Source organism: Arvicanthis niloticus, chromosome 16 (genome assembly GCF_011762505.2).
Source record: "Arvicanthis niloticus isolate mArvNil1 chromosome 16, mArvNil1.pat.X, whole genome shotgun sequence".
In the NCBI taxonomy this organism is placed as follows: domain Eukaryota; kingdom Metazoa; phylum Chordata; class Mammalia; order Rodentia; family Muridae; genus Arvicanthis; species Arvicanthis niloticus.
This window is the reverse complement of record NC_047673.1, coordinates 3,763,419-3,789,999: the sequence shown is the minus strand read 5'-3', so window position 1 is coordinate 3,789,999 and position 26,581 is coordinate 3,763,419. Positions and strand designations below refer to the sequence as shown.

Genomic DNA, 26,581 nt, shown 5'->3' with positions numbered 1-26,581 from the left:
GAGTATCACTCTTACTAATTTGAAACTCATTATACACTACAGGATAGACTCAAACTCTTAGCAATTCTCTTGTCTCCAGCTGATTGAATATGGGACTATGGCATGAGCCACAGAACACAATCCAAAATAGTCTAACAAAGCGAGATACATGTATGATGAGATGATGACAGCAAACAGTCCTCCTGTGGAAGTGTTTTGCTAGTCCCCAATTCAAATTTATGTCTTCATCCATTATCCATCATTGGCAATAAAGCCACAAACTTAACTGCACGGCCTCACACTGTATGTATTAATAAAATCGCTTCATGTTGTGAGACTTAATTAGATAATAAAGCACTTTAACCCACCCTGGTAAGTCTTTGTAAATGACGGATATTGCTAATTTACTAATTGGCAATATGGTGCCTTATTTTTCTTTTAAAATGGGTAGGCATGCTTTTGGAAGACCACACTGCCACACTGCTTTGGTTGTGATGAAAACAGATGAAGATCCTCATCTTGGGATGCATGAACTCCGTCTTCCTCACTCTCTTTTTTTAAATTTCTATTTATATCTCCTCTTCATTTAAATGTTTAATTAGAAAGGAACACTTCCATGCATTGTAATTAAATGCAAGTGCAGTTCCTTCACCACAAAAGAGTCATTTTCCATTCAGTTTATACGAAGTTTTGTTTTGTCCCCGAATGAATCAATATGAAAATTAAGCTGGTTGTCTGACAGACTTAAAAAGAAGTATAGCTTTCATAATACAGGGGTGATTAAAATGAATTTAAAGTCTCAAAGCACATCCTTTTAGAGTAATTGCATGCTGTATTCTTCCAGCCCTTAAAGGTAGCTTTCTCAGAGGAAAGAGAAATGAACAAAGGGACCTTTCGTTCTGGTTTATCTTCTTCACAAGCTGGAACCTTTTCATAGCTGAAACACGATTTCCCACTTTTAATTGGTTATCTTGTAATGAGGGGATTGAGGGACAAAATGGAATTCTTGTTCTGATTAGGACGGAGCTGGGAGTCTGGGAGGCGGAGAACAAAGTAAAACATCTTGGAGCTTCCAAAGCTTCTTGGAATCTCCTCCTAACAGTCTGACCCTTTCAGCACTGTGTGCGTGGGTCAGAAATCTCTTACAGAGGGTGTGATGGACCTGGGATATTGTTGGTTTTGCTCCCAGGCTGCCCTTCTGGTTTCCAAAGTGGGATGTGTCTAAGTGGGATGTGTGTTTGTGTTTGCAGTAAACAGGGTAGAAACAAAAGTCCTTTCCTGTGGGAAAAAATGGTGCCTACTATTAAATATTCCAAATGACCCGTTCAGGTTTGGCCCCAGACCCCAGCCTGGATGCTGAGGGAGGAGGGGCTGGAGCAGCTCTCCCACCTCTCTGCTCCATTGGCTCCACCCATGTGGGTTTGTCCTTGGACACTAACTAAGCACATTCCAGCACTAGACAGACTCTTGCTCCTTCATTCTCAAGATCCACAATGGGTGTGAGTTCAAACTGATCCAGGTATAGCATCACTTGAATTTTACCAAAATCATCTGCTCATTTTAGATATTGGCATTCGGTTTTGTCACAAATGTCTGATCCACTCTCTCTGCTGAAAGAGATAATTCTGGGAGGGGGGGGTTCTGTGTACAAACTGCATAACATTTAAACATGGGTGACTGGTGTCTTAATCATTGTGGTATCCAGAAGCTAATGCAGATGAATCTGTCCAGCATGTCACTGGAGTGCTCCATGTCACTGGAGTGCTCCCCACTTATGTAATTACAGAGTGAGAGGACAATGAAAATCACCGAGCCACTGGGAACAGTATCCCAGTGGGAGAAAGCAAGGAAAATGACAGCAAATTTACTTGGCAAAATCATTTATGGAATATATCATTTTCTCAAGCAAGTTACGCCGTGTAGAATACTGTGATTTCAAAGGGAATAATAGTACACTTGAGGTGGAGAAGCAGGAAGGACAGGTTTTGAACCAGAATTAACATGAACAGTATTATGTATATCCCAAAACACATCGGGCCCCTCCCCTGCCATACGAGGCATCAGAAAGGCTGTGATTGTCTTCCTTAAAATGTTCAACCTACATCTTGTAGTCAAAAACAAAATCAAGTTAAGGGACTTACTTGAAAAGTGTCAGGTTCATGAAGGCAAAGGAAGTCTTTAGAAACATCTAGGTACAGCTGGGGAAGGAGGTCTATCAGCAGATGCATCAGGAAACAGATGAAGCTTCAGGAGGATCTGCTAGAATGTAGGGTAGGTCTGTAGATTTGTTAATAGCAAGGCACTAACTAGTGCAGATTCCTGGTTTTGGTGAACAAATGATAATTACAGAAGGTATCAACAACACGGGGAAATAACTGACACCAGGAGCCCTTCTTACCCCTGCACGTTTTATGTAGATTCAAAATCATGCCAAAAAGTTAGAATAATCATAGTTAACTTAGATGGATGATTTGGACATGGATATAATGTATAGATGTGTGTATGTGTAGCCATAATAATTTAGCATAATCTTTACAAATTCTGAAAACATAATGTTATTCTATTTATTTGGAGATGAAGAAACTGAGAACCCAGGAAGGCTGGAAAGTTGTTCTGGGATAGGAATGAAGGTGCAGAAACCCTGAACACCTCCACCCAAGGACCCTCTCAAATGTCTCTCAGGTTTTTGGTTTGGTTTTGTAAGACTCAGAATCGAAGATGCACAGTCAAGAAATAGTTCACGTCTCCTTGTGGCCTAAAATGTAAAATTAAGGTTGAAATGAAAATGTATCTAGAATAGTATAAACTTGAATCAAGACACTCTGCCTGACTGATGTCACCTTCTGAGCCCCAGGACAGAAGAATCTTGAGCACCTCATGTCACCTCCCAGCAAGCAAACCTGCTTCCCTTAGTGGAAAGCCAACCATATGCATTCCCCTGAGGATCCATAGAGCCCTGGCTTGAGGTATGTGCCTGATTCTTTTTTGTTTGTTTGTTTGTTTTGTTTTGTTTTGTTTTGTTTTGTTTTGTTTTGTTTTTGTCTTTTGGACAAGTTTCTCACTGTAGCCAAGTTCATGTTGCATACAGAGTATCACCAGATTTTCAGGACTAATAAAAAACCTAACTGTGACTTGATTGTTAGGACCTTGTTTGTTGGTCTCAAATTTGTGACATAGATCAGGCTGGTCTTGAACTCATAGAGGATCCTGCTGCCTCTGTTTCTCCAGGGCCAAGATTACAGACATGCTCCACCACGCCTAACTTAACTATGACTCTTAAGCAGAGTCTAGCACAGCATTAGTTATCACTGGAAAAACCAAGTTGACACTAGGGTCAAAATGGACAGAAAAGAAGAATAAAAAGCAGAGGAAACATGCGAAGCATCTTGATTCATTTCCATGTTGCAAGTGTAATCCTAAGAAGCCAATCTGTCCCTGAGTCAACTCCTTACAAAAGCCCAAGTCATCAGGAATAGTTTCGACATTTGATTTTCCTTTGACTCTCACTTGCTTCGTGGCCCCTTTCTTCATCTTTGTAGAGCAAACACGGTGACGTGGCCACGATGCAGAGTGCAGAGGAAGAAAGAGACAAGCATCTTCCAGGCCTGCCAGCCACATGCTTGGAAAGCATTTTAAAGAAGGTAGATATTTTTTTAAATTAACTGTATAAACATGTAACTCATACTGAAGTGAAGATGTTTCCATGGAGAAAACACAAAGGAATTTTGAGGAGGAAATGCCAACTTCTGCTATTCGTATTTGCATGGAAGGCCTTTGTGTTTGCGGAGCAAAGGGGTATGATTTGAAAATGGGAAAAGGGGATTTATTGACAGCAGCTCAACTGAATGGCAGTCCTGGTTGGACTATTTATATGTTCCTCATTCAGTGCAACGCACATCCACATGCACACAAATACAGGAGGTGTACAAACACAAACTACCCTAGTTCAACCTTATTACCAGGGCTATTCTTATTATTTTAGAAACATTTGAGGAATCTACATTACCTGCTATGCAGTTTTTCTGGACTGAAGATGGAATATCTTCTACTCTCATGACCTAAAATATGGGCATTCGGATAGTTAACTTTCTTAGTTCTCGATAAATGCTGAATTAGACGGGGGAAGCGTGTAAATGAACAACTGCACCTCGCCCGGGGATGTCTGACAGGATTTTCCCAGGGAGGCTTCCCAGAAAAAAATTCCTGAAAGGAAGAATTCAGGTGTGCCTTGGAACTGTCCCCAGGAAGCATAATACTATAGCAAAAACTTTCCTGAGCCCAGAAGCATAGGGCTGTCCACACAGGAATTTGGGACTGACAGGGGGAGCTTGGAATGCTAGAGAAAGATACAGGAATCACCCCAGAAAGGCTCTCTCTGGAGGGCAAGATGTGGGTATCCATCCTGTGCCCTAGGAGCTGTAGGAAGCCATTAAAAGGTGAAGCAGGGTATGACATAATCCGATTTGCAATTAAAGTAAAGGCAGAAATTGCTTTGCTTGGGCTGTAAACCCTCTGACTAGGGGCCGCAGGGTGGTTAAACCAGGTCATACCGAAAGCACATGACAGTAGCAGTTTGGTAGGCAGTTAGCTGCATTTAGTGGAGGCCAAGCCAGATACTTACTGCAGAGCCAACCATTATTTTAAGGACTAAATGGAAGCTTATATTTCCCAACTGAAATCCTGTAATACCACCCTAGCCAGAATTCTGTGTTTGCTTATTAAGTTTGCTTTATTTTTAAAGAAGAGTCCAGATTTGTAAGGTCCCATTAAGCCGTTCCAAAAACTATAAATGGAAAGAGAAGAATTTATTTAATTCCGTTGGAGCAAATAAAGTCTATGAGCCCCACACAAATCCATTTCCCAGGCCAGAAGCAGTTACTAATGTGTATTGTTTAACATTCCCTGGCCCTGTTTACCAGATGGCACCGAGTCTAGGGTAACACTTTCCTTAAGTTGCATGGCAATGACAGATCACAGAAAATAATAAGAAAAAGAAAATGAAAGTCTATTCTGCCCTGGAAAGCAGAACATAGTCCCATCAAGGGACCCAAACCTTGATGAATATCCAAGACACACAGGCCCCAGGGATCATGACGGGGTGGGGGTAACTTTTTCTTGTGCATTGTTTGGCTTCTCCCAAGAGTCAAAACAAGGCAAAGTTAACTGAAGCTAGTAAGTTTGTTGGATTTTTTTTTCTTAACAAATTTTGGAAAAACGTCCTAGAATCTCTATTATAGTCTTGTAACTTCAGAGAAAAAAAAAACAAAAAAGCGACAATGTATTTTACTTTATATTAAATGCATGCATTCCTATGAAATTAAAATGGAGGGATGAAAAAGGAAAGCCAAGCTCGGTGATGCAAACCTTTAATCCCGAGACTTAGGAAACAGATCTCTGTGAGTTTGAGGCCACCTGGTCTATGTAACAAACTCCAGGACAGCCAGGACTACACAGAGACACCCTGTTTAAAAATCCAAACAAAAAAACCCATAGCAGAACAGTAAGAAACATCATTGTTCCATAATGATATAAAATCTTTAGTTTTATTTATTATTGGCGTGTACTTGTGTGCGGCACACACATATACATGTAGGTAGTACATGTGCCACGTCGCACAAGGAAGTCAGAGGACAACTTTGTGGAGTTGGTTCTCTCCTTCCACATTTATCTTAGTTCTGTACTAGACCTGTGCAGCAAAAGCCTTTACTCACTGAGCCATCTTAACTGCCCAAGGCAGATAAAATCTTAACATATGTGCTGGGCCTGGTGACAGAGGCCTGAGATCCCAGCAACTCCAAATGCTGAGGCAGGAGGATCACAAGTTCCAGGACTAATTGGCTGACAGAGTGAGTTCAATGACATCTTAGGTAACTTGGTGAGACTCAGTCTTAAAATAAGAAGCAGATAGATGGATAGATAGATAGATAGATAGATATGATACATATATATAGAGAGATAGATTAGATGTAGATTAGATAGATATAGAAATAGATATACATTAGATATAGATATAGAAATAGATATAGATTAGATATAGATTAGATATAGATTAGATAGATATAGAAATAGATATGGATATATAGAGATATAGATTACATATAGATTACATATATATATAGATATAAATTTAATAGTAGAGTGCTGGCTTAGCAAACACAGGGCCCTGGTTTAATTCCAAGTCTATATTTCTATATTTATATCTATATTTATTTCTATATCTATATTTATTTCTATATCTATATCTTTATTTCTATATCTTTATCTATTTCTATATCTATACCTATATCTATATCTATATATCTTATCTCTCTACCATCCCCATTATAATAATAATTAACTTAAATAGTAACCTTTAATACAAAGTGTTATATTTAATTTATATTTATTTATAACAGTTTTAATATTAATATTTTAAAAAGATAAATATGTTTTTAGAATAATAGCTACATAAAGTTATAAAAGAATACATATGGGGGCTAGAGAGCATTCAAGAGCACTTGCTGCTGTTACAGAGGACCCGAGTACAGTTCCCAGCTTCCACATGATGGTTCATAACCACCTGTAACTCCAGTTCCAGAGATTCTGTCCTCTGAGATCACAAGGCATGCGTGTGGTTGCATGTACATGCAAGTAGTACTCACAAAGTAAAAATAAATATTTTAAGAAAAAAAATACAAGAGACCATCAATTTGTTTCGTATTAATGCTCGGCCTACAAATAAGCAGAGATTTCGAAACAAAAGGTGACATTGTTCTTAACACAGCAGCTTAGCAGGCATAACAGCATCTGCTGAGGGCAGGCTTGCAGAGAGGAGAGGCACACTGCCCTGTGGGCGTGCATCTTTGCACGTGATAAGCCTTGGAAACATTATACACTTTAACCTGCCAACTGGTCCTTTAAGAACTAATCAGATGTTTGCCTGCCATCTATTCAATGGACTTTGTGTATAATGTGTGAACTCAGCTGGATTCAGGTCTGTTTCAGAACCTTGTGAACTAACTGGTACTCAGAGTCACTCAGATGGAGTTATTTGAATCACAATGGAGTAAGACAAACTCTAACATGATTGCCTTACTTATAAGAAGAGACCCAGAGATGCAGACACATGATAGGAGGAGGCCATAGAAAGATAGACAGAGAAGGACCACTGGCATCTTGAAGCTCAGTAGCTGTGATCACCTCCATGAAATCCTCACAAGACTGGGCCTCTTACCATCCTCTTAAGAACGGGAAAATGGCTTACTTGGTGAAGTGCCTATCATGCAATCATGAGAACCTGAGCTGAGATTTCCAGTTCCTACATAAAGAGCTGGATGTGGCAGCATGTGCCTGTGATCTCAGCACAGAGGGAGTGGAGACCGGTGAATACCAGGAGATCATTGGTCAGCCAAATTAGTGAGTTACAGATTACGTGGACACTCTGTCTCAAAAAGTAATACACAGTGCAACTGAAGAAGACACCTCTGCAAACATGTGCATGCACAAATACACACACACATACATCACACATACACCACACACATCACACACAACACATATACATTATACATATCACACACACAAACATCACACACATTATACACAATCACACACATATCACACACATTACACACATCACACACAGATCACACACACATTATACACACACATCACACACAGATCACACACACCACACACACAGATCACACACACAAACATCACACACACATTATACACATATCACACAGATCACACACACAAACATCATACACACATCACACCACACACACACATCACACACAACACACATTACATACATCACACACGACACACATACATTACACACATTACACACACACACAAACATCATACACACACATTATACACACATCACACAGATCACACACACACATCACACACAACACACACATCACACACAACACACATACATTACACACATTACTCACACACAAACATCACACACACACATTATACACACACATCATTTCTGTGTGAAAGTGAGACTATCATGAAGATTACAGGCCAGGAATCTTCTCATGATCCTCATAGAGCCTTTCTCCTCCCTGAGGTTGTGTCAGATGTAAATAATTGACTCTCAGGGACCAATGCTGACCATAATCGGGAGACTTCCTGGTAGCATACGTGCCTGACTTACCAGGCTCATGAAGGGAAGGTAGCCTCCATAAATTCATTGGCTCATCAGGCTGGAGTTGGGTAGATTTTATTCCGTTGAGCTGGTCTACTGATATGTTCTCTGTCTGGGGTAAACAGCTGTCTCTTTCCATCTCCATAGAAAAGTCACATTACATGTCTTAAACACACCACCAAGGATCACCACAGCCAATGGAAAGTAGGAAGGAGCCAAGACGAACCTCCCCAGAGCCTGTCGGGGGTGTGGTGGGAGGGGAGTCATCTACACTGACCCTAACTCTAGCCCTGCAACATCCAGACAAGAAGCATTTCTGTGAAGTCATTCAGCTTTGTTTTGTTTTGTTTTTTATGGTTGTGCCATGAAGATGATTATCATACTGAAATCAAGAGCAATCCAAACGGTTACCATGGTGACTGGTTGTGTAATTGTAGGGGAACACTATGAAGCCAGCAGGAAGAAGGAGGTGTGTATGCAGACAGACATAGAGGATTGCCCGATGTCCGATAGGGATCAATGTCTGCTGCTGTAACCCTAAGTACGATCTGACTTCTCAGCAAGGGTAAAAACACATACGAACAAAGAAAGCAAAGGGTGTAGCTCAGATTGTGGACCGGTCTCTTCCTACCTTATAGACTTTGGTATTGTTTAAGAGCTTCCCAACGAGATATTTTACTTACAAAAGCAACAGGTATGTTTTAAAGGGGAACATGCATTTAATAAAATAGAAAAAAATAACTAAGTGAAGCACTATGCTAAGAAACGCTAGTGGGTATCAGCATGATGTCATTGAAGCTTCTTCTGTGGACCATTCACTCTCCAAATGCCTCTTGTTTTGCTGACAGTGGCTTGAATTTAAGAAGGAGTCTTGCTAGATACCCAAGGCAGGCCTGGAACTCTGCTTTTGCTTCTGGCTCCCGAGGCCAGAGGATGCTGCTTCATCTGGGCTCATTGATGTTTTTATCCTTTGAATCCAAATAAGAAAATAATGTCAACTCTCTTAACCTGAAGGTTTTCAGAAGGGAACCCAAGACTGGATATGATAAACCATGTTTTCCAGAGACCCTCCACTCTGCCGGGCTTCTATTGGGTGCTTTCTGTCTCTTTCCATCTGTCTCTCAACAGGTGCCATGACAGACTCAATGGTATCTTCTTTTAGACAGTTAGATTCACTGCTCCCCTCCGAACACTGCTAGGACTTAGGTTGTCAGATGGCTCTGCAGCAGGTGCCATGGTGGAGGGGCAGAAACAGTGTGGTTAATATCTCTATTTATGTCTAGCTGACTCCAGCCCAAGAAGCATTCCTTAGTGGGCAGGGTAGTGTTCTCTTTTCACACTGTTGCCAGCTTTTCCAGCGTAAGTAAGCAGCGTCTCTCTCAGCCTAGACCACTGGGAAGAGCACTAGGACTCAGCAATAAGTATAGCTGCTATCTATTGGGTCCTGCTTCCAGCAACTGCAGTGCCCTTTATGCTTAATAACTTTTTCATGCCCGCTGTGTGGCAGCCTCTGGGTTACTTGCTGCTCCTGACAGTCTTGCTACACAGGCATCAACACCTCGATCGGTAAAAGAGTTCCAAGAACTCAACTCAAGATCTCAAATCTAAAAAGGTCTTTGGCAGACCCAAGAGTAGCACAGTTTCACTGATGCATGGTCAGGAATCATGAGCTAATGGGGCCCCCAGCTCAGTAGCAGTGCACAAAGGAGAGCTCAGGGTTGGGACTCACTGTGGGTGAGTCCACAGACAGATACAAGTAAGCACAAGTAAGGACAGTACTGAGATTGACGGTTCTGGGCAACACTGTGGGGGCCTGGAGGGGAGTGCAGTTAATACAAGGCCTGATCCTCAAGAGAATGGACATCACTGGCCAGTGAGGTTCTGGGGGACAGCTGAACAAAGAGCAAGGTCGTCAGGTAGGTATGCAAACACCCCGAATTCTGTAGACACTAGCTCACAGAAAATTGCATGGCAGAATTCCCCTTTTGCTTTACCTGTAGGAAGCTTCAAGTCAATCAGCACTGTACATGGCAACTCATATAAAACCCCACAAACTTGTTTTCTTTTTCTAATCGTGCATCTTTCGCCTTCCTCGTGCTTCTGTGTGATTCATTCTATGGTGTTTCATTTATTACCTTTCTCTTCTGTTTTCCTCTTTTCTTTTTCTTCTTTGTTTCCTGCTTACATTTTTGATAAGTACACAACTTACCTAAAAAGCATTTTATAATTTTTTTAATTAAAAATAGCTAAGTAAAAAAGTTTCTTGATCAGGAGCAATTTTCCAAGGAAGTGTATGGTTTACCACCCTTGTAGAACACAGTCCTAGGAAGGAGAGGCCTTTCAGAGAGTTCCAGACAGGAGCTAGAAAATGACAGTGCCTTGTCCCAACCTGTTTTTTAACAAGATATGAACCCTATCTTTAAGAAACACACAGTGTCTAACATGTTTCCTCCATACATTGTACACACTGTGTGTGGTACCTAACATTTTGTTTGTTTTTTTTTTTTTTTTTTTTTAAGTTGGGTTCTTGTCCCGTAGCTCTGGATGTCCTGAAATTTACTATGTAACTTAGATTGACTTCAATTTTATAGCAATCCTTCTGCCTTCAGACCTGATTCTGCAGTGAACCCTACAGTAAATCTGAAAAGTATCCATTGTCCTAAAAAACAAAGAAACTGAAACGGAGAAGTCACAATGGTCTTAGACCGTGCAGCAAGGATGCAGACAATACAGCCTTTAAAGCTGACCCCTGTAGCATCTAAAGCATTCCAGGTATATGTAGAAATCTCTCCATTTGACCTGTGTGCATGAGTACATCCCACTATGTGACCAACCTAGCTATGTTGTCTTCACACTTGTCTGACATCTGCCTTGGCAACCAGAAGCTGAGAAGTATGAGGTGCAAAGACAGGAGGTTCATGGGAACACTCAGCTTCAACTGTAGAACAAAACAGATAGACAGAGAGAGAGTAAATCAATCAATACATGATAAACACTACAATGACTCCAACAATACAAAGCACAGGCTATCTCTCTTATGCAACATCAAAGAGAAATACAAGCTACTTTTTCCAAATGGAATAGCCTTTATCTCAAACAGAACATAAAAATGACAATGAAAAGATACTCACTAAAGATCTTAACATGTTCCTACTATGATGAGACCATTATACATACGATGGGCTTGCAGGTAATGCTGGGTAGAATTTCCTTACGGTCATTTGCATATGTAAGATTGGTTTTGCTTTCTTACTTGTGCTATTGATGGCCAGACTTTAATCTCTTGTCTTGGGCCTCCCTTACATTTAAAATAAATACCCTACTTTAGTTGGGGCTTCTACTAATAGAAACAACCAGACTGCAGTTCAGCAAGCTGGGGAAAAGCTTTCATGAGGGGCTGGAGACGGGGCTTGGTGTTTTAGAGCATTTGCTACTCTTGAAAAGAATCCAGGCTTGGTTTTCTGCACCTGTATGATGTCTACACCTATCTGTAACTCCAGTTTCAGGGAATCCAATTCCCTCTCCTGTCTCCTCAGACACATATGCATGATACACATACATGCATACATACGTACATACATACCATACATACCGACAGACAGACAGACAGACAGACAGACAGACAAAACACTCATAAATACATACAAAAATGTCTTCTTTTTAAAAGTGTATACAAACTTCTAGGACTTTACATTATAGAAACAGAATGCAGCAAGATGTCTGCAGCAATTGATGAGGACTTGCTGACTTAAGTCGGAGGCAGAGGACACCCAACCAATGTAAACAGCACTACATTATTGATGGAGAGAAAAGTGCAATTGTTTTGATCAAGCAGAGTTTCATATGACAGAGAGACGATGAGCCGGTGACTGTCTGTGGAGTAAAGTGTAGTTGGGGGAGTTGTCAACACATTAATTAAACAGTGATGAGCGTCAGCCTGCTGGAAACTAGAAGAAAATAAACGTGCCTTGGGAGCAGACAAGCAAGCAGCTCAACAGAGGGACCGTCGAATGGCTATGAATCTGGGAACCAAGAAAAGTACAATGCCATTTGAACTAAGAAAGAATGCCATCAAATTAGGATCAAACCACCAATTCGGATTTTGCACCAAGAAATATACCACTTTCATCACAACATTTTACACAGGGTGATTAAACTTGCTATCCTGAAATGAATGGTTTATTTTCGTAATAACCAAAGTATCCTTCCACCGCGGAGGATTTCTGTACAGAGTGGCAAAGAGTTGAAGGATCGTTAGCCTGGAGCCTCGCTTTGTCTGAACCGTGTGCAGTAACGTCTCGGGTCCCAGGGGAAGTAGGGAGTCACGTGAGCCAGCCTACTGGTGTCGGCTCAGTGCTGTTTACACTGTGTCCAGGGAGAACTAGGGCACACATATTTTATAGGTCGCTGCCTGTGGCACTTCGGCATCCCCGCACCCCCACTGCAGCCCACTCATGGTTTTCACTCACTGCGGCTGGCATGAGTGAAATATCGCAGCAATTATAAAACTCAAGATATTGGGTGAGAGAATTTTAGGAATGACTGCAGCAAATTGCTTCCATTTTTCAGCTCACAGCAAGAAGAAAGTCAGAAGCAGAGAGAGGTCAAAAAGAAAGCAAATGAACATGCCTACATTGGCTGTACAGTCTACATATGTACATATATAAATATATTAAGCTTCTCTTTTGTGTCTTGGAGAGAAAAGAGCTGCAATCAGCCATTCAGGGACGATCAAATAGATTAAAGCGAACATTGTAGACGTCTCCAAGGAGCCTGCAATAACATCTTTATTCTTGCTCAGCTACCTTCTACTCCACACTGTGTGAGGGAATATATTTTATTAAAAACATTTCTTTTACCTGGAGGTCCTGTCAACTAACAGGAAAAGAAAGAAAGAAAAAAAGAGAAAATAAATAAAAACCAAAAGTGATCTTGGTGCATCCAAAAAAAAAAAGGGGGGGGGGGAGAATAAAAGGTAACATTATTATTTTTTTTTAATACAGAGAAAGGGGAAATGAATAGAAACTGAGCTTTTCCCCATGTGACATGTCTAATACCGATTCTGTTTTGGCAAAGGACCTTCCCTTTAAATCCAGAGGGTTCCTCCTCAAAAATGCACTTTGTGCTAAAAACAGGCAGTTTATCAGCTAAGTCTCTTTAGGAGTGCATGCAGACTCATGTTGGAATGTCTCGTTACTACAACACCAACACTGCTGTTCAATGCAGCACAGGTTTCTGAGTATATCTTATTGACCCAATGCATTTTGATATTTGTGCTGTAACTGCCAAGTTTTAAACATTGGCCAGGTTTTCTGCAGATATATTGAAATCTAAGCCTTCAACACAGCGGACTGATGGGATGGTTCTGTCAATAAGGGTGCCTGACACCAAGTCTGATGACCAGAGTTCAGTACTGTGGACCCACATGGGAGAAGGAGAGAAGTTACCCCTATATATTATCCTCTGGCCTCCACACAAATGGTAAAATACAGATAGCTGGATAGATAGATGAATGATAGATAATAGATTGATAATAGAGATTGATAGATGGATAGGCAGATAATGATGATAGATAGATGACAGATATAGATGACAGATAGATGATTGATAGATAATAGGTTGATGATAGATAGATGATAGGTGATAGATGACAGATAGATGATCGATAGGTTATAGATTGATGATATATAAATAGGTGATAGATAGATAATAATGATAGATGATAAATTAATAGTTAAGTGATAGGTAGATAGATAGATGATAGATAGATAATAATAATGACAGATAGATGATAAACAGATAGATTATAAATAATAGATAATGATAGATGATAAATAGATGATAGATAAACAGATTATAGATAGATAATAATGATGATAGACACATTGATAAATAGATCATAAATAGATGATAGATAGATAGATAGATAGATAGATTACCATTAAAAATAGATGATTATATTTCTTCAAAAACCCTTGTAAGTTGACTTTGAGATCTAGCTGAACTCCCTTCAATATCACTAAAGAGCAGCACAGCAAAAGAACTTAATTTATCTTCTCAGAATTATATTTTAATTTCTGGGCATTGAAATAGGACTCCAAATTATGATGATTGAAATGTTTTTATTTTGACTTATTTGCTGCTAGCTATTGTGTTAGTTGCTTGCTTTGTTGCTGAGACAAACTACCCTGAAATAATCAGCTAAAAGAAGATTTATTTGGTGACAGTTCCAGGTGGCCCATCATGGTAGAGATGTCACGGCAGCAAATGTGTGAGGCAGCCAGCCACATTATGTCTGCAGTAAGAGAGCAAGAGAACAAGGAATGCTGGTGCCCTGCTCACTTTCTCATGTTCATTATCACATGGGCCCAGCCTAGAGAATGGTACCGCCCTGATCTAGGGTGGGACTTCTCTCGCTAGCTAATCTATGTAGGTAATCATCTGCCTTAGGGGATTGCCTCTAGGGGAATTCTGGGTTCTGTCAAGTTGACCATCGGCATTGATCATCACTGCTCTCATAAAGGAGAAACGCATAAACATCAGATTCTGTTTGCTAAAGATGCCAAACACTTTAAAAAGAGAATGTTGTTGTTTCTGAATAAAATTTGGCCTTGGTCCACAAAGCACTTGCCTTGCAAACATGAATACCAGAGTTAAATATCCTAGGACCCATATTACAAATGTGGTGGTACATACCTGTAGTTCCAGTGTTTGCCCAAGGCAGGCAGAGACAAGGACCCAGAGGTTCACTGGTTGTTAGCCTAACCTAATAAGATACTTCTCAATCAATAAGAGACCCTGTCTTGAAAAAATAATAACGGCAGCACCTAAGAATGAACCTAACACATCCACAAGTGCATGTGTACACACATATATCCAGACAGACACACATGATCACATGCATACACACATACAGAACAAAAAGTACCATTCTCCTCTCTGCTCTCTTAATTACAATTGAGTCACTCGATGAATAGTCTGCCATCCTGAGGTGCCCACAGGTGACCTCTGACCCAGTCACCCTGCCACTGTCACTCCCTCAGGAAAGCTGGTGTACCTGAACCTTCCCAGCAATCCATTTGAATATTAATTTTGAGGTTTGCTTCTGAATTTCACCCTTTTGCTTTTCTTCTCACTTGCTCACTTGACCACAGAGTCCTACAGAAGTGTCTGGTCCTCTTAAAACTCTAACATGGATGTCTAGCATGTCCCAGGTTGAGGAAGAAACCCCAAAGAAGTCTTATCCATGGACCAGAATGCCTGTTCTTTCTGACTTTCCGTTGAGCCAGTGAGAAAGATGGAGGATGAAGGCCTGGTTCTGGCTCTCTTTCTCTGGACTCCATCCCCCTCAGTCTAGTTTCCCAGATTTCTTTTATGCAGTAATTCCTTCCTTATTTTCTCCAATTCATACTGCCTAGCTTCATTCTGGTTACTTTGATTTCTCACAACCAAATAGACTTAGATACTAATGACCCTTCCTTTGAGATGAAGTTTTCTCTCTGGATCAGAACATTTCACACCTGGCTGGGTCAGACTGTGATCCTCACCTGTTAGTTAAATCTACTGTCCTGGAGGGGTTGGGGCAATGACCTCCAACTATTCTTTTTTTCGGTTGCATCTTCAATATGAGCATGCCCAGGGTTCACAGACATTATCAGATCTAGTATAAGTATATGGTGTTTTCTTACTTTTATTATCTTGTTTGCATGTGGTATCTGCATGTTTATGTATTCATCTGTGTGCATGTGTGTGCATATATGTGCATGCATATCTCAAGGCCAGAGGTGAATGCCGAGTATCTTCCTCTTCTGTTCTCCACTTTGCTTTTCCAGACAGGATCTCTCATTGAACCTAGAGCTCATCGATTGACTAGTCTGCATGGCAACAAGCCCCGCCCCCCAGGATCCTCCTATCCCTAACACTAAAAGGATAGGTACATGCCAAAATGGCTGCTTTTTATGTGGATGCTAGGAATCTGAACTCAGGTCTTCAAGTTTATGTGGAAAGTACTTCACTAATAGAACCACCCCGTCAGCCATTCACTATTTCTTAATGTTTAAGATTGATCCTATCCCTTTTCTGGGAGGAATGCTTCACTGATGGATTAGCCAAAACAAAATTATGCTAGACTGATCAAAGACATAAGGCTGCAATTAATTCTATAGAAATTCTTGGGAATAGAAGGCAGGCCAATATCCACAAACATAGCTTATTAGCTTCCCCAGGGTATTGTAACAAATCAGCACAAATTGGATGGCTTAAATAACAGAGACTCATTCCATTTCCATTCCAGAGGCCAGAGTGAAAAGTCAGGAGGGTGGTTTCTTCCTCCAGCACTAAGGAGCTGACTCTATAACACTGCTTTTGGTGGCCAGAGGCCACATGTAGCATTACTGTCTTCCAGAGCTATCACTAAATCTTCTTAATCTTCACACTGCCCATGTATCTGGGCTCACTCATCTCAGGACACCAAAGACTGAATTTAGGTCCTTACTTAATTTCAAGTAGTATCTCCTGATCTCCAACTCAGTGCCATTCATCATGATCCTAGTTTCTTGTAAGCTTGCGTTCTGAGCTTCAAAGCTGGCATGAACCTTGTGAGGTCAATTCACCCTCTGTGTACACATACATGCACCTTCATAAGACCTATTCCTGCTGCTTTAGATGTATGAAGAATGAAAATCTACTTCTCCTCCTCTTCCTCCTCCTCCTCTTCCTCTTCCTCCTCTTCCTCCTTCTTCTTTTGCTGTTGTTTTGTTTTTCTTTGTTTAATTTTTGTTGTTTGGGGTTTTTGTTTGTTTGTTTGTTTGCTTTGCTTTCTGTTTGAGACAGGGTCTCTCTGTGTAGCCGTGGCTGACCTAGAACTTTCTCTGTAGACCATGGCTGGCCTCAAACTGAGAGATTTAACTGCCTCTGCCTCCCAAGTGCTGGGATTAGAGGTGTATGCCTTTCATCCCTGTCAGCACATGGGATAAAACTCTCTCAGATGCATAAAATGAGAAGAAAAAACATCAGTGACTACATTTAATGTGTTTGGTTTATGGAGTATTACTTGTTTCTTGATATTCTATTTCAGGATCTTACTGGGAATGAAATTAAGTAGATCTAAATTAAGTAGATCTAGGGGAAGAGTTAGCAGGTAAGTGAATGGCTTGCTCACTGATTAAAACATAAAGTTATGTGTTAATAAAAAGGTAACACTCTTACTGCTATTTGAAGCATACACAAATTTGAAATTGCTTTATAAATACTTTAATTTCTTACTGACCTTTTCTTGATATAGAATTTGCATACAAGATATGAGTTCTTCTCACTGCTGTACATATATACTGTAAGTCACCAACCACCCATGATTTTCAGAGACTTTTTTTTTTTTTTAGAATAATGGTTTTTAGTTTTGCAACTCAAGGGAACATTCAAATACAAGCATTTTTTGCTTGCCAAAATTCAGGTGAGAACAGAGTTTGCAGATGGACTTTAAGTGATGCTCAACATACTACAATGTCTAGGTAAGCTGCACCATGAGGAACCTATGGCTCGGTATGTCGGTAGTCTCGGGGCCAGGATCGCTATCAGGGCTGTACTGACTGATGAGCAGATGCAGGTTTTCTTTCATCTCTGTGATGACCAGTAACATCCATTGTCAGATCATGGATACAGAAACAACTTAAAAATCACATCAAACGACTGAGCAAGGTTTAGCTACTTTTCCAAGAGTAGGAGCTGAACTGATAGTTACTCAAGATCTAAGTCAAACTTGTAGAATATGTGCTGGTTGTTCTTTGCTAACGTCCCTGCCAAGCATAGTAGGTAAGTCTTGCCTCAGTCCTTACCAAGTATCCCATAGGGATCCACAACAGACATAGGCATAAGTTATTGAAGAGGTTGTCACACTTCATATTTATGAAACTTACCTTTTATTCCTTTGTGTTGTTGTGGAATATGTCTCTGGTCTTTATCTAGTTTCCAGGCCCACAGCCTCTAGAATCCTTGAACTATCTCCAAATGAATGTGTATTTGAATGCTAGTGAGCTGACTGGTGCCTGGCTATCATTAGGTTGCTTCAGGATGTAGCCTTGTCATAGGAGTGAGTAAGTCATGATTTATGGGTTGATCCTTCAGCCTACCCACCAACTATGAAAAAGAAAAATGACTTGCACATTAGCTTGGTCATCCATAGCTAATGATTAGTCAATCATGCCTACACAATAAAGACACAGAGTTTCCATAAAGACACAGAGGGCTGTATTATAGAGCTTCAGAGAGCCAAATACGTGGATGTTTCTAGAAAGAGGGGAACATACATGCCTCGTTCTGAACATCTCTTCACCTGTTAGCACAGTGCTGCCCAGGGCTCTAAGAGCCATCTTAACAAATCAGTGGAGCCCAAGGAAGAACTCCAGTCTTGGCAAGCCCACTTTAAGGTTTAATGACTTAGAAAGTCATTCTGATGTGGGGACAGTTTAATGGGTCTGAGCTCTCCTTCTCCATCATGTCCAGGGTAAACAGTGTCAGAGCTGAATTTACTGGATGATGTCTCTAGTTAGCACCATCTCTCTACAGAGCGTTTAGGTACTTCTTGATGAGAGAGAATCCCTGCACACATCTTAGAGCCCAGAGATCACAGATGTCCTCTGTATTAATTACTGAATAAAATCATAGACTATAACACTTCATCTACCCACTCCTATATTGCCAGACCCTTCCTTCTTCATTCTTTTTTGAGCAGTAGCCAATAATTGGCTACTGTGGAAGGTCAAAATCTAAGAAGACTCAGATCATTTTACAGAAATACAGCAGTGATATCCTTTGAATGATAATGGTAATAATAATATGCCAAGCTCTATACATTGTTTTGATAAATTTCAGTGGGCTGAGTTTTATTCTTTATATTCTCTCTCTCTCTCTCTCTCTCTCTCTCTCTCTCTCTCTCTCTCTCTCTCTCTCTGTGTGTGTGTGTGTGTGTGTGTGTGTTTAATTTAACTTATATTAGAGAACAGCCTTGTGAAGCAAGTATATAAAGAACAAAGACTGGACTGGGTACAGACCTGTAGTCCCAGTTGCTTGGGAGACTGAAGCAGGAGGATCACATGGCTGCTTCAAAATAAAATAAGAAATAACCACAGATGCATCTCAATGGTAGAACTTCTTGTCTAACACTCAAGACTCTAGGTTCAAGTCCTGAAAGAGAAAAAAAAGTGAGAATGTATTTCTCAGGACTGAAATATGGGCCTGTGGTATCCCGCTGACCCTCCCCCATTGCTCATGTAGCCTCAGACATTGCCCAGGTCTTGTTCTTGACCAATAGCTTTCTAGGTGTTGTGAACTAGGATGTGTGTGGACAGAAGGCAATGTATTATTCAACATTCCAGTCACACCTGGAAATGTGTGCTGGCCAGTGAACTCAGCTGTACCAGGTTCCAGAGAAGTCCCACCTACTTGGAAAACTGTTTACTCAATAGATTTAAAGCTTAAAGCTGCTGGTTTGCCAGGGATAGTGCAGCAATCCGACCTGTCTTTGTTTTGCGTTTTGCAACGCAAGGGAGCAATGAGATTGAGGATTTTGGCGGCTTCTTTGATCATCTGGGTCTTCCCAGGTCTCTACCTTGGAACAGAGCTGCTTCTGGGATAGGTGTTCTTAATTGCAAATGGCTTTGTGTCTCTAATGTTTCATTTCACTGACTCTGACTCCCTCTTGATTTTTCAGATCCCAGATCCCTCTTGCTTTATAAATACCTAACTATTGCCTTTTTTTTTCCTTTGTCCAGCTAAATATTTGAGAATGAAATGAAATTACTCAAAGCACTCCTTGCTGCCTGGTCAGCATTTCTGCACTCCAGTCTGTTTGTTGACTCAGTTGTGGTCATTTAGATTTTTCCCACACAGTTTGTTTGACACTCGCAAGTCCAGTCTGCACCAACTTCTATTGTATTAAGCCAATACCCTGACTGCACTCAAATCCTGCCCATTGTTCACTCTAAAGCAATGGGATTTTCTTTAGTTCACCAACAGCCAAACCCATTGTTATCAGAAAACCCTTTGCAGATGAAAACTGAAAAGAATCATGTGACCCAGAAAAAAGATTAACCTTCAGGAAGCCTTCTGGTTTGCCATTTTTGTCAAGGTGTCCCCAGAGAGAGTGGGAAATAATAAAGTTAAAACCTATTTCTGGAGCACAGCCCATTTCAAAATAAAGTATATGAATTTTAGGTTTGCAAAATGGTCCTTTCCAACATGAGAAGCCCATGACAAACAGACCAGATGGACCAGAAAGCAACTCACAACTTGAATATAGTAACTTTTAACTGCCTTACTTTCAATTAGAAGGGGAGAATAAATATTGATATTAAACTATTGCTCAGTTACACACACCAATCAGCTAGTTAGCTGTGACACAGAATCCTCAGAAATTCATCATTACCCAGGATGCCTGTCATTCCAGATGAAATTTCCACCTTGATGGAAACAGTACACTGTATCCCAGATACAGTCTCTCACCTGATGTTTCTGTCTGAGGAGCCAGACTTTAAATTTTCCAGCTCAAAAGAAAAAAAAATATGTGGTAAGAAACAAATGCGATTTGTTTTGTATTTTTAAAAAGCATGGCAAAGGTGAATGGCATTTGTGTACTGGAAGAAACTCTAAGGTCTGACACTTCGAATTGAATTTTAGGCAAAATCGTAAAACTTTTGCTCTTAAAGAAAGAAAATAGATGCATTAAATCAGCTAAGGAATTATAAATATTTATATCCTAGCACCAGTCACTTGGATATCAAACCAGTTAGTTCCACACCACAACATCTGTATTCCCTGTTCGGACTAAGCACCACAGGGTTTTCCTGAAGCAGGATGCAAGCTTGTGTCCTTTGGGTCCACAGAATCTTATCTCCTGCTACTTCAGGAATGGAGGTGGGGTAGGGCAGCACTACCAGTCTTCATTTCTAATCACTTCGAGTAACCCATATATTGCAAATTGGTTTACTTGTACATTAGTCATTCAACAGGAAATAATAAATTACCCTAAAACTTAAGTAATATAAATCAATAACAATTGCTTATGATTTCACAATGGTAGGTATTGGCAGTCAGGCACATCTACGGACAGCTAAAGGTGACTCCATGACAGTGAGGCATCTTTACAGTCAGTTTTTGAGGCGACCAGACACATCATTTCTAGCTACCCAAGAGGCGATGGTGTTCCTCCTGTCACATGTTCCCTGTGCATGCGCCACAGCCCCTGTCTTATGTCTCTTTGCACATGTGCCATGTCCCCAATAAAAGTCACAGTCTCCCACTCCCACTCATCTTCTTTCTTCCCTCTCCAAGAAGCTGCCTCAATATTCCTTCCCAATAAACCTCCCATGTGAGACCTGCCACATGGTATGTTTTTGTCGGGACCCACCGCCTAGTTCTACCAGTCAGCTTGCAAAAAACCCCACGGAGTTACCCACCTCTTGGTGCATACATCTCCATATAATGCACACACAGACTAAATGGGTCCAATCTGTGTGATAAATAGATGTAGAAGAGACACGAATAGCAAGATGTAGTGACTGACCTTAATTGTGAGCTTCACTGGATTTGGAGTGACCTATGAAACACAGCTTTGTTGTCTGTCAGTGACTTTCAGAGAGGTCTAACTGAGGAATGAAGACTCCCCCTAATGCAGGGAAATACCATTTCTAGAGCTGGGATACCAGGCTGAACTAAAAGGAGAAAACGAGTAATGTGCCGGCATTCATCTTTCCATGTCGCTGCTTCCTGACCAGAGATGCAATATGGTCACCTGCATGGCAGCTGCTGCCAACCCAGCTAAAGCCACTCCAGCTGCATGTGTTCCCTGAGATGGTGGCCTTTGTTTCTCAAAACATGATCCGAAGATAAATAGTCATGAGAAATACTACTAAGACACAAGCTGTCATAGAAAGTTGTTTTGAGTCTTGGGCCATTTCAGCAGCCATGTTATGATGACACTTACGCTGCCCAGGGAGAGATCAATGGAGAAGGAGCTGAGTTTTGCCATCAAGTTTTGCCACCCTTGGCAAACAACTGAGATGGCCATCTGGCAGCAGATCCTCTGTTAGTCAAGTGTTCAGATGATAATGTCCTAAAACAGTACCTCAACCGAAACCTCATGAGAAGTTCCAAGGTAGTGGTGCCTCACAGTGCATCCAGAAACCCCTACCACACGTGTCTGTGTCTTTAATTTGCTACGTTTGAGATAATTTGTTGCACAGCAATGGGTAACTGCTTGGTTGGGCTTCACATTTGGCTTACATCAGTAGTTCTCTCTGGTACTTCTTGCAAAAGTGTCATCACAAGTTTGGCCAAGATGGCAGTCACTGGAAAGCCTGCCATATGGGTCTGATTTCATGTGGTTCACTTGGGCAGCTGGCAATGTCTGCAGGTGGTCTACATTCTTTTTCTTGCTTTTAGCTGGAGAAGAGAGAGAGAAAGAGAGAGAGAGAGAGAGAGAGAGAGAGAGAGAGAGAGAGAGAGAGAGAGACCAAGGAGGAACTATGCCTTTTATGACTATGGCAGCTAATTTCCTGTGCCATCCTGACAGAGCTGAGAAATGCCCAGATATCTAACATCATTTCTGTGCTTCAAGTCTGTGGAGGGGTTTGCACTAGAGCAAGTACTGACTGAGTTCAGAAAATCACGCACACTAACATGGGAGGGCTCAGGCCAATTGAATGAAGCACAGATGGAGCAGGAAGGGTGAATTCAAGCTCTCTCTATAAGTGGTGCATTTATTTCTCTTGCCTTGGGACATCAGCAACTCTGGCTCTCAGAATTTTGGAACTGGACTGAATAGATAGGTATATGACAGAATATAGATAAAAGATAGGTAGGTATGTAGGTAGATGATAGATAGATAGATTGATAGATAGATAGATAGATAGATAGATAGATAGATAGAGATAGCTAGATAGATATTTAAGCCTTATCTCACAGAATCTTTGACAGAAGTATGTCAAAGAATTTTTGGACATGTTTGAAACCACCAAAGCATGTACTCTGAGCATACATTGTTAGCCTTTCTCACACAGGCAAAACCTACACTGTCCATTGCAAAATATTTTCTGCTGAAACCACTTATTAATCACCAACCAAGACTTGCATTCAAGGAACCTAAGACCTAATTCAAGTATGGCTGCAAATGAAATTTCTTTAAAATGGTTCTTTGCATGCAGACCATCTTGTATGAAGATCCATAAACTAAGTAATTTTCCTGTGCACTCTATGTATAATAGTCAATTATGTGAAGGCAGTGTAAGCATCCTCAAAAATGGGAAACCTGGAAGACACCCAGAGTCACTTGTCTATAATGATCACGAAATTCAAAAGAGTGCACATTGCTTTCCCTTGATTAGGAGTCAAGGTCTGATACCTCTTAGCTCTTGTCTATCCTTTGTGTGTTTGGTATTCCTTGTGAACTGCTGCTGCTTCTTTTCCATGAAATGTGTTTTGCATTTTCAGCTTCACAGTCTCAAGCTCTCCCTACTGAGACAACATAAGTGTTGGGTTCCAAAGGCTTCTTTCTCCCTATCTTATTCCTTTCCATTTCTGCTCAAGTGAGCAATGCTCTTACCAATAAAATTCTTTTTGAACACTTTTTGTATCTCACACAGTTCCTGTTGATATTAACTCCATTAGGAGAAAAAAAAAGCTGTATTACAGATACCTGGAGATTGTCAGGATTCTTAGAAGCATCCCTTTCAGCTGTCCTGTCAGATACACACTAGCTATTTCTGAGGTTTTAACAGAGGACTTCAGAGTCACAGCTTAGACTGTATCTTCTTTCCACGTTTCACAGACAAGAACACTTTTAGCTTTGGTATCTATCACAGTTGATCTTGATTATCTATTTGATTCCTTTATGAAATACCTAGGATATTCCTAAAATGCATTTGTAGGTGTGTCCATGTGAGTATTTCCAGAGAGGAATCACAAAGGAGGGGAAACTCCACACAGTCTTACACAGTGTGAGCCATATGAAACAGAAGAGGGAGGGGAACAAGGGCAGATATTCTCTCTGCTTCCCAGCAGCCATGAGGTGAACTGCTCTATTCTCAGCACCCTCTGCCATAATGGACCTCACCCTTTAAGACTGAATGATATAAACCTTTCCTCTCTAAGTTGTTTGTGTCAAGTATTTTGTCATAGCAACAAGAAGAGTAACACTATACTATATCCTCTGCTAGTCCTTTGATTTACAAAACTAAAAATTCACATCTCCCCTTATGTTCCAATTTTCTTTCAGTTTATTTGTGTTAATTTTGCTATAAGCAGTGCTTATTCCATCAGTAGCATGGAAATCTCAGCTCCATCTTTTAGCTCATGCTGTGTACTTTGTATTTTCATGAATACTGGAAGCAGCTTACTTGGATAGGTGCCTTCTTCCCCAGGAGCTCTCAGGGCTGTTTGTTCACCTGGCTGGGTGCCAGGAATGCTCACCTGAGGAAGAAGAGGAAATGTCTTGTGCATAGCTCAAGAATCAGAATTATTTACTGACTGGAAAAAAGGGAGAAATGGTGTGAATACTGAAGTCAACACCATTCTTAAAACTCTTGGTGTAATGCTAACTAGTTGAAGTATTGTGCTTTTCAATTTTCAAAGCAGTTCCACACAGATTCTTAAGTTAATGTGCAGTATTTTTTTTTGAGATAGTCATGACAGGCCATTTGTATGTAAGGATCAGAAAGAAAGAAGGTGAAGCTGATGGATACTTTAGGAAGTATTCAGTTGATATGAACATCAGAAAACACTTTAAACCAAAACATATGGCTACCCATCTAATAAAATTACATCACTAATTTCCATTTCAGTGCAATTCACTCAAGGAGGTCTTCAAAGGATCTGAAACACCATGAAAGAGGGAGGTAGCAGAACATAGGTCTCATTGTTTCACATCCCGGCAAATGCACAGTGTTACAAAAGCCTAAAGTGGGGAATGTGTGATGACTCTCAGAATCACAACCTCAGATGACAAATAAAACACCTTTTAATGAGAGAAGAAATGATCTAGGAAAAGATGAAACCCAGCAAATATAACAGAAGTATTGTGAGCAGAAGGCTTTGCTCAGAGAGTAGAGGGACCCATACTACACAGGAGTAATAGTCATGAGAGACAGCTCATGGTGGGGGTGGAGTCAGGGCAATGTGGAAACTGGTTAGGGTGCATGGTAGATACAGAATCTGTGGACTGCAAACAGATCTGCACTTTCATGTATGCAAGAGAAGACTGCAGTAGATTTTTTAGAAGGAGAATAATGTATGCAGGTCTATATTTTCTGAACTATATTGTTGATCTTTATCCTTCATCTCCATTATAGCATTCTATATGTACCTTTGTGAACTTGGAATCAAATTAATACCTTATAGGCTCACAGTGAAAATAAAATACATGATAGTATCAAAATAGCTTCAGTTAATAAAATGAAAAGATATTTAGAACTTATCAGTGAGAGAAATCTTTCCACTTAATTATAATAACAGTTTAAAACAATGAAGAATCATGGTTCATTTTCTTGAGCGTGTGTGTACACACATACACACACACTCATACCCACCCACACACACACACATGCAATGCACTCCTACCATGTACAAAGGATAACAACCATGTCTTTAGATCCAATACTATAGTGGATTTAAAAAAAAAAAAAAAAAAAAAAAAAAGAATCTCCCATGGACTTGAACCTTCCAGTTTGCTTCACTTCTGATATTTAAAAAGTATATGCATTAATAAATTAAAAGTTTGTCAGTAACCCTGATGCTGTTCTTATTTTCCTCCTTGGATCATTTTCCTTCATGACCTGGACCCAGGTGGGAGTAGGTTCTCCATGCTCCCTCTGTGGAATGGCATCACGTCCAGCAGGTATACAGCAGAAGTCTGGGATCGTCCTAATAAGAAGCAGCCATCCTTCCTGGAGTCTACGATGGCGGTTTAGCTCAGAAAATGTAATAAACAACTTTCCTTCTTGAATGTTGCTATTAAAAGATTGTTCTTCAGAAGAGCATAAATTAAAAATAAATAGAATTACTAAAAGAAGAGTTGTCTAAACAATGTGACTTAAATTCAATTAAAACATGATGTAGAAAAACTTCAGGATAAACTCATTTTTCAAGCAGTGTTCCTTAGCTATGTTGCTGAATGATTAACGGCCAATATGTGGGGAAGTCATATAGGTTTGCCTGGAGGGGAATGATGATGGGGATAAAACAATAGGATGCATGAGATCAGCAATTCAGGAAGCAAGCTACAGGTTCAGGAAGAAAAAATCAACACACACATACACACACTCACTCACATGCACATGTGCACACATGTGCACACACACACACACTCACTCACATGCACATGTGCACACACACACACACTCACAAGCACATGTGCACATAACCACAAGCACACATACAAACACAAGTGTACACACACACTCACATACA

General features: G+C 40.5%; 1 long non-coding RNA gene across 1 annotated transcript; it reads left to right on the top strand.

Moving 5' to 3' along the window:
• Positions 1-641: 641 nt before the first annotated feature.
• On the top strand, positions 642-26,117 carry LOC143434585 (uncharacterized). The gene is made up of 3 exons (XR_013104194.1): positions 642-2,945; positions 3,519-3,620; positions 25,958-26,117. It is a non-coding gene; the product is annotated as an uncharacterized LOC143434585 (long non-coding RNA).
• The last annotated feature ends 464 nt before the right edge of the window (positions 26,118-26,581 follow it).